At 46.7% G+C, this 9,938-nt stretch overlaps 1 long non-coding RNA gene across 1 annotated transcript; it reads right to left on the reverse strand.

The window, feature by feature from the left end:
• Positions 1-1,237: 1,237 nt before the first annotated feature.
• On the reverse strand, positions 1,238-4,016 carry LOC139437094 (uncharacterized). Its single transcript, XR_011646681.1, has 2 exons — positions 3,899-4,016; positions 1,238-3,374 (listed from the first exon to the last, which is right to left on the reverse strand). It is a non-coding gene; the product is annotated as an uncharacterized lncRNA (long non-coding RNA).
• Positions 4,017-9,938: the final 5,922 nt, after the last annotated feature.

Genomic DNA, 9,938 nt, shown 5'->3' on the forward strand with positions numbered 1-9,938 from the left:
AACTCCTGTATTATCTGTAGTAACTTTTTTTTTTAAGATTTATTTATTTTATTTATTTCTCTCCCCATCCCCCCTGTCCCAGTTGTCTGTTCTCTGTGTCTATTTGCTGCGTGTTCTTCTTTGTCCGCTCTGTTGTTGTCAGCGGCACGGGAATCTGTATCTCTGTTGCATCATCTTGTTGTGTCAGCTCTCCGTGTGTGTGGCGCCATTCCTGGGCAGGCTGCACTTTCTTTCACACTGGGCAGCTCTCCTTACAGGGCACACTCCTTGCGCGTGGGGCTCCCCTACACGGGGGACACCCCTGCGTGGTACGACACTCCTTGCACGCATCAGCACTGCAGGTGGGCCAGCTCCACATGGGTCAAGGAGGCCCGGGGTTTGAACCGCAGACCTCCCATGTGGTAGACGGACACCCTAACTGCTGGGCCAAGTCCACTTCCCAGTAGTAACTTTAAATGTAAATGGATTACACTCTCCAGTCAAAAGGCAGAGACTGGCAGAATGGATAAAAATGCATGAGCCAACGATAACTGTCTACAAGAAACTCACCTTAAATTTAAAGACATAAGGGAAGCAGATGTGGCTCAACTGATAGAGCTTCTGCCTACCATATAGAAGGACCTGGGTTTGATCCCTGGGGCCTCCTGGTGTAAAAAGAAGAAGAGAAAGCGTGCCTGCACAGCAAGCCAGTGCCCATGTGGTGAGCCAGTGCCCGTGCAAGTGCCCGCACGGTTAGCCAGTGCCCGCACGGTTAGCCAGTGCCCGCGCAAGTGAGTCATGCAGCAAGATGATGACGCAACTAAAGAGAGACAAAGGGGAGAGTCAAGGTGAAGTGCAACCGAGACCAGGAACTGAGGTGGCACAATTGATAGGGAAACTTTCTCCGCATGAGGTCCCCAGAACCAAATCCCTCTGAATCCTAGAGGAGAAAGATGAGACGAGAAGACAAAAAGAGAGAGAAATAGATACAGAAGATCACATAGTGAATGGACACAGACAGGAAAAAAAAGCAGGGTGGGGGTAGAGAAAAATAAATTAAAAAAAAAAACAAAACAACTTATTGTAGCAAAGTGGGTGTAGCTCAGTGATTGAGCACTTGCATCACACATACAAGATCCCGGGTTCAATCCCTGGTACCTCCAAAAAAAAAAAGTGTTATAAAGCCACAGTAAGCAAAACAGCATGGTAATGGCACAAGGACAGACATATAAAACAATGAGAGCTCAGAAATCAACCAATATTTATGGCTGTATTAGGGCTTTCTGGGGAAGCAGAACAGACAATTTATTAATGGAAATAGTATGAGATTTTATAAAATTATCTCATGTAATTATGGGAACACACAAGTCCAAATTCCAGAAGGCAGTCTGCAAGCTGGGAACTCTGAGGAAGGTTTTCGATGAGCTCCCCAGGAGCAGCTGGCTGGCTGAGGGAGAGGTGGGCATGCTCTCTTCTGACTGCTGCAGTCATGACTTCTCCTTTTAAAGCTTTCAGCTGGTTGCGTGCGATGTCTATCATTGGAAGGCAATCCTTTATTGATTGTAGATGTAATCAGTCACAGGTGCAGTCAACTTACTGATGATTTAAATCCATGAAATGACCTCACAATCAGGACAGTGCTTTCTTGACCAAACAGCTGGACACCATTTCCTGGCAAATGGTCAAATGAACATAAGCATACAGTGGCCATCTGATTTTTGACAAGGGGGCAAAAACCACTCAATTAGGAAAGAATAGTCTCTTCAACAAATAGATATATAAAGCTCCTAGAAGAAAATGTTGGGACACATCAGGACTTGTGTTAGGCAATTATTCTTAAACTTTACACCCAAAGCATAAGCATCAAAAGAAAAAATAATTTAAATGGGACCTCATCAAAATTTAAAACATTTGTGCATCAAAGGTCTTTATCATGAAAGTAAAACAACAGCCTACACAGTGGGAGAAAATGTTTGGAAACCACATATCCAAAAAGGGTTTAAAGTCCAGAATATATAAAGAAATCTTTTAATTTAACAACAAAAAGCCAATCCAATTTTTAAAGTGGGCAAAAGACTTGAAAAGACATTTCTCTAAAGATGATATACAAATAGCCAAAAAACTCATCATTAGCCACTAGGGAAATACAAACCAAAACCACAATGAGATGCTATTTTACAGGTATTAGAATGGAAAATTACCAAGTGATGGTGACCGTTTCTGGTGGGAATGTAAAATGTGGCAGCCACTGGATAAGACAGTTTGGTAATTCCTCAGAAAGTTAAGAATTGCCACATGACCTGACAATCCCTCTGCTAGGTTTATACCCAAAAGAATTGAAAGCACGGATTCAAACAGACGTTTGCACACCAGTGTTCACAGAGGCATCGTTCACAACTGCTGAAAGATGGAAGCAAACCAAACGTCCATCAGCCAATGATTCGATAAAAAAAAATGTGGTGCATACATACAGTGAATATTATTTGGCTGTAAAATAGAATGAATTTCTGATACATGTGATGATATGGATGAACCTTGAAGACATCACGTTGAGTGAAATAAGCCAGACACAAAAGGACAGATATTTATGATTTTACTGACATGAAATAATTAGAATAAGCAAATTCGGCATCAGAATCTAGAGGATAGGCTACCAGAGGGTGGGATGGCAATAGGGAATAGGAAGTTAATGCGTAAATTGTACAGAGGTTCAATTTGGAAAATGAAAAAATTTTGGTAATGGGTAGCGGTGGTGGCAGCACAAAATTGTGAACATAACTAACAGCACTGAATTGCATATTTGAATGTGGTTATAAGGACTAATTTTAGTTTGTATGTGTATTACTAGAATAAAGATTTTTAAAACATGACTGTACAACACAAATGATGAACCCTATTATAAATGATAGACTATAAATAATAGTACAATAATAGCAATGTTCTTTCATGAATTGTAACAAATGCACCACATTAATGCTAGGTATTTTTTTAAGATTTATTTTATTTCTTTCTCTTCCCTTCCCCTCCATTGTCTGCTCTCTGTGTCCATTTACTATGTGTTCTTCTGCATCCACTTGCATTATCAGGCGGCACTGGGAAACTGTGTCTCTTTTTTGTTGCATCATCTTGCTGCATCAGCTCTCTGTGTGTGCAGCGCCACTCCTGGGCGGGCTGTGCTTTTTTCACGCAGGGCAGTTCTCCTTGTGGGTGCACTCCTTGAGTGTGGGGCAACGCTATGCAGAGGCGCCCCTGCATGGCATGGCACTCCTTGCCTGAGGCAGCACTGCCCATGGGCGAGCTCACCACACGGGCCAGGAGGTCCTGGGGATGGAACCCTGGACCCTCCATACGGTAGATGGATGCTCTTTCAGTTGAGCCACGTCCGCTTCCCAATGCTAGGTATTAATAGTAGGGTGTTAAATGGGAACTTTGCATTTTAAACATGGTTTTTCTGGAAACTTATAGCTTTTCTAATGAAGACTAAAAAACTAAAAAATAATAGGGTGGTATATGGGAATCCTGTATTTTATGCATGATTGTTCTATCAACCCACACCTTCTCTAATAAAATATATATATAAAAGCAGAGTGGGTGTAGCTCAGTGGTTGAGCACCCCCTTCGCACACACAAGGTCCCAGTTTCAACCTCTGGTACAGCCTTGAAAAAATATGTGTGTGTGTGTGTGTGTGTGTGTGTGTGAGTGAAATCCCCTGACTGCAGTCTGCTAGATCCCCCTGCTGGTGCTTAGAAGATTTACACCTGGATGTGTGTGTGCCTCCTGGTAGGGGCTAATTTTGCCCTGAGTAAAATGTCTGAGCTGGGCCCACTGATCTCCTCACAGGCTCCCCCTGCGTTCACTGGCCGCCACCTCACACGCACCCGCCCGGCCCGCCCCCCGGGGCTCTCGGCAGCAGCCCACCTGTCTGCTGCACCCCAGGAGGGGGCGGTCCATTTCCCTGGCGCTCTCCCGAACGTTCTCTTACGTCTCATTCCCTAAGACAGGAGTCCACGGAACTCTTGAATTGAGTGAGCTTGACCTGAAAAAATTTAAAAACCATTATTCTTGTGGGGACGTGTTGGTGCGGGTGTAGTCGATTTATTAAATCATAAACAGCATAGTGTCGACTTGGTAAGGGGTCCGTGGCTTTCACCTGACTGGCAAAGGGGTCCGTGGAAGAGAAAAGGTGAAGAGCCCCTGCTCGAAGACATGTAGATCTTTACGATCTGAAAATGTGTGGCAAAGGGCCATGCTCTTAAAATGTAGCTTTCTAAAATTTTGCAACATTTTAAACTAAATGTAGTTCTAATTTTTTTCAATAAAAGGATAAATAAAAATTTCAGAGAGTAGTGACAAGAAAGGTATACTGAGCAGTAAAATATTGCTGAACTTCTGAAAAATAAAATAAAATAAAGAACTCTCATTGCACTAGGCCATCCTGATGAGGCTTGTGCCCACAATATCCCCCTGTAAACCTTCAGTTTCCCCACTGTCACACCCTCCTCCACCTGCTCCGCCTCGGGCAGGAGCGGTGGCTGCCAGGATCTGCTGATCTTGAGGAAGCCACGTGAGCTGAGGTGGCCACAGGCCAGGGCCGGGCAAAAATACGCCCACATGCCCACTTAGGTGTCTCCAGGTAAGGTCTGGAGACACCTTGCAGGCTGGAGTTGGACTTCCACTATACACACTAGAGCAGGTCCAAGTGTCCTTGCTGGCATGCATGGTCCCCATGGAGACAGTGGCTATAATATCACACTCTGCTTTTGTGTCCAGAGTTCAAGGAAAGAACAGAGGAGCACAAGTGGTGGCAAGTGGTCCCCAGGCTGCTAGACGTGGGGAGAAGGGGGCGCCAGCCCAGGTGCCAGCATCGGGCTCGGCGCACCAGGGAGGAGCCTGAAGTGGCCTCTCGGGCGTTTGCCTGGCACTGGCACCCCAGGGAGGGTGTGAGGTTCTTCAGCTGCTGTTGCTGAGAGCGCCTCCTCACACGCTCATTCTAGAATCATTCCTGTTCAACTACAAGCCTGTGCGTGGAGCTTTTTAGTCTGTAAAGTCTCCCTCACACTTAAGTGACTTACAAATAAGGGGGTGTGGTCAGAGCTGACCGCCAAGATGTAATAGTCTTTATGTTGCAACTTGATTTTAAAGACAAGATACTTTCGTAAACGTGAAAAAATACTAAAATTTGATTTCTTGGTTCAAAATCAAAACTTTTGTTTCCTTTTCTCACTCTTGTCTAAGAATTCCATGTGACAGGAAAATATACTAATGTTTAATTTATTAAACACCCTACTTAAGTATTTTTAAAACCTCTCTGAAAGGTAAAAAAGAAAGGGTCAAATAATTATATTTTCATCATCATTCCCTGCCATCTTTCCCACCCCATCCTACCCTCCATATCTTCTTTTTTAAAATTTCTCTCCCCTTTCCACCCTCCCCATTGTCTGCTCTCTGTATCCTTTCACTGTGTGTTCTCCTGTGTCCGCTTCTATTCTTGTCAGCAGCACCCAGAATCTGTGTCTCTTTTTGTTGCATCATCTTGCTGTGTCAGCTCTTGGTGTGTGCGGCGTCACTCCTGGGCAGGCTGCACTTTTTTCACACTGGGTGGCTCTCCTTATGGGGTGCACTCCTTGCACATGGGGCTCCCCTACACGGGGGACACCCCTGCGTGGCACAGCACCCCTTGTGTGCATCAGCACTGCGCATGGGCCAGCTCCACACGGGTCGAGGAGGCCTGGGGTTTGAACCGCGGACCTCCCATGTGGTAGGCGGACGCTCTATCCATTAGGCCAAGTCCGCCTCCCCCCCCCATATCTTCTTTACTCTAGCGAAACGATTTAATGCTCTCTCGTGGTGTGAAGGTACAATTTTGACTTAAAAAGCTCAGTGTGTGGCCAGTAGTGTTCTCACTAGAGTGGGCTCAGAGGTGGTTCTAGGGGCAGCTTCTACCAGCCCATCCCGGTCCATGCCACGCCGAAGGAATGAAATCGCCTCTTTTCTTGCCCGTGTCTTCCACTGGAGGACTCTGAGCTGTGCGGGTAGGGAAAGGATTCTTCTTGCTCACTTGTGGATCCCCAGCTCTTAGGACAGTGTCAGACGAGAGTGGGCACTCAATAAACATCTTTTAAGTTATCGAATAAGCTGCTGTTCGTGGAGCTTTTGCTCGGGCATTCTGAACTGCCCAGCCTCTCTTTTTGGCCCATGCTCCAGGTTGCCAACGGGAACAGCACTTGGAGCGAGAAGTGTCTCACCACTGCCACAGGTGCTCGCTGCGGCAAAGTGCCTCACAGCTAAGTGCTTCCAGGAAACAGTGGAAGTTTCTGTCAGCAGCCTGAGGAAATCAAAGGAATGGCAGCATTTTTAAGATGGACAAAATCTTGGGTCCATGTGAGGCTACAGGAAACTGTCGCTGGGTGTAGAAGTTCTATTTTGATAGTTTGGTCCAGGAACTCTCACTACAGCAGAATTTGTTGTGCCCTATGGAGCTAAAAACAGGGACATAACCATTTGCCTTTTTTGCAAACACTGTGTTTACCCTCTTGTTATTGGCCCTGAGAGTAGTTTGTTCACAAGAATTTCTGAAGTGAACAGTTTTTCAGAAGTGTTCTCAGAAGGCAATACCCGTCTTTGGTATCAGGAAGGCAGGGAGGAATATTGTCTCTGGGTGTCAGCACAGCACACCTGGCTACCTCCACCAGGGGGCATGTACACCTTCCCATCCAGGATCAAGCACTGACCTCACAGACTGATGTCAGTGCAACTTGTTTATTAACATTAAGTTACAGGAAGTGATGCAGCTCAACTGGTAGAACATCCGCCTACCATATGGGAGGTTCAGGGTTTAATACCCTGGGCCTCCTGACCCGTGTGGTGAGCTGGCCCACATGCAGTGCTGCTGCGCTTAAAGAGTGCCGTGACACGCAGGGGTGTCCCCCGCGAAGGGAAGCCCCATGCGCAAGGAGTGTGCCCCACAAGGAGAGCCACCCTGCATGCAAAGCACAGCCTGCCCAGGAGTGGGGCCGCACACACGGAGAGCTGACACAGCAAGATGACGCAACAAAAAGGAGACACAGATTCCCGGTGCCACCTGACAAGAATGTAAGTGGACACAGAAGAACACACAGCGAATGGGCACAGAGAGCAGACAATGGGGGTGGAAGGGAAGGGGAGAGAAATAAGTAAAGTAAATCTAAAAAAAATAATAATAAGTTAAAAGGAGGGACTTCATCCACATCTCTTTTCTCGTTAAGATTTATTTTATTTCTCTCCCCTTCCCCCCTGTTGTCTGCTCTCTGTGGCCATTCGCTGCGTGTTCTTCTGTGTCCACTTGCATTCTTGTCATGTGGCACTGGGAAACTGTGCCGCTTTTTTTTTTCATCATCTTGCTGCGTCAGCTCTGTGTGTGTGGCTCCACTCCTGGGCAGGCTGTGCTTTTTTCACACAGGGCAGCTCTCCTTGCGGGGTGCACTCCTTGTGCATGGGGCACCCCTACACAGGGGACACCCCTGCGTGGCACGGCACTCCTTGCGTGCATCAGCACTGCGCATGGGCCAGCTCCACACGGGTCAGGAGGCCCTGGGGATGGAACCCTGGACCCTCCATATGGTAGGCGAAAGCTCAGTCAGTTGAGCCACAACCGCTTCCCATCATCCAAGTCTCTTTTGAAACTCACCTTTCCCTTCTCAAAGTCAACACTACGGGATCTTGGGTAGAGTAACTCCCAAAAGTTAGCAAATGGCAGGTCCTAACTGTCAGTCATGTCACAAAGGTCTAGAGGAAATAGAACTACAGTCCCTTTTATCTTGTTATACAGTCTTGGTTCTTCTTTTTGTTAAACGGTATCCAAATTTGGTGGCTTTTTCATCATTGGGTTCTTTGAATAAATGTTATTTACAGAACTAAGTTGCCAGTTGCTTTTGACTTGAAATTTTACAAGGCTATCCCTTTCCAGCAATCTCGTAATAAATACCCTAAATGACTCTCCCAAGGGAAACAAAACATTGGATAAAAATATCTTTTTATCCCCTGAAATAGAAAGAAAGTAAGAAATAGCCATATCTCACCAAACAAGTAAAAACTAAGAGTAAATCAAGTATCAAACTGCTTTACCCCTGGTCATCTCAGACTAACCCTGAAGACTGTGATCTCCCTCTTCGATGGCTGCATGGAATATGGTGAACAGGAAATAAAATATAAGACCCAAAAAAGGTGGGGAGCCTAAACTGGGGCCCCAAAACACAACATCACAGTGGTAGGGTAAAATAAGTAATCCTGCATCACTGAAAGTAAGAGCAAAGAACCTTGCTTGTCTCAACCTTTGCCATGGAGAGAAGAGAAAAAAAATCACTCCTGAGCACACAGAGCCACAAGCTGATTCTCAGGAATTTATAGCCTGAACTCATACTGTCTCTGTGATCCAAAAGCAAGTTAAGCACAAACTTTTCTTCAAAGAGGTAATATTGCTCCTAGATGTTTGGCAGAAGAAAATAAGGCCCAGGCCTCAAAGAATTCCCAGAGATAAAGTTGCAAGGACAAGTATTAGCTCACAGTTGAGTAACACAAAACACACGAGAAAACAAGACACCAAGAATAAGAGACAGCCAAATGACAAGGAAAAAAAGACCCTCTAAGGCTTCTGATACTGAAATTACCTGATACAGAATATGAAATAACCAGATTTTATGTTTGAAGAAATAAAAAACTCAAACTATGAGTAAAGAATAAGAGACTTTAAAAATGACCAATGCGGAGGGAACCAGCAAGATGGAGGCAGAGTGAGGAGCTCCTGGAGTCAGCTCCTGCTACAGGGCAGTTAGCAAACACCCAGAGCTCTCTGGAGCTAGCTGAAGCACCTGTGTAGGGGCTCTTGGAGACCAGAAGAGCATCCTGCAACATCTGTGAAGGAGTGGAAGGAGGAGACTGCCCATCTGCAGAGAAGACTTATAAGCAGAGGCTCCACGCCCCAGAGGCCAGTGCCCATCCTCCACTGGAGGCACAAGCCACCTCGGGAGCTATTCCTTGGTTGGAATCCAAAGCTCCACTTCCCCAAAACAGGGGAGGAAGAGACGGTTGGGCACCAACTTCAGCTACTGATGAGGAAATTCAGCGGCTACAGTATGATCCTGAGAAGAGCTGAAGTTTGAGCCTGTCCAGGTCAGAAAGAGGCCGGGAACCACCATTTTGACTCCGCGCCTGGCACAAGGGGAAGCAGGGAGGACTGAGGATCCCAGTGCTGGTGGAGACCAGCTTCTTCCCATCCAGATCATATTGCAGGTCTAGCCTAGGCCCCAGGGCCACCTCCAGCAGGGAGCAAGCTGCGGGGACCTGCACCAGCCTCTCCAGGAAATTACAGTCAAACCATGAAGGCCAGTGATTGTCCTAATCTGGTGGCACAAGCCACCCCAGGAGCTGCTCTGTGATGGAATTGGAAGCTTCATTTTGCAGAAACAGGGGAGGAGGAGATGGTTGGCTGCTGATTTCAGCTACTGATTGGTAGACTTGACTGGCTAAGGTGTAACCCTAGGAACAGCTGGGGTAAGAACCAGTCCAAGTCAGAAAGAGGCCAGGAGCCACCATTCTGACTCTGCCCCCAGCTTGAGGGAAGCCGGGCTGACTGAAACTCCCAGTGTCCACAGGAACCAGTTTCTTTCATGCAGACCAACCTGCAGCCCACCTAGGCTTCAGCCCCGCCTCTGAAGAGGAGAGGAGGCTGAGGAGCCCAGCACCAGCCTATCCAGGTAACTGCAGGTACCTTTGGCTGGCACAGACTGATAGTCAGAGGTCTACCAGGGCAGCTCCAGTCATCTTAGCACCCACACTGCTTAGATTGCTGCCCATACCTGCAGCTCCATCCCTGCCACAGGTAGGGGAGAAAGGATGTGAAGCTTCATCAGTCTCTCTGTGCAACTACAGTCTAGGCCTACACATGGATTATTCCACATAGCTGTGACTTTGTCCCTACCCC

The sequence above is a fragment of the Dasypus novemcinctus genome, chromosome 20 (assembly GCF_030445035.2).
Source record: "Dasypus novemcinctus isolate mDasNov1 chromosome 20, mDasNov1.1.hap2, whole genome shotgun sequence".
NCBI lineage: Eukaryota > Metazoa > Chordata > Mammalia > Cingulata > Dasypodidae > Dasypus > Dasypus novemcinctus.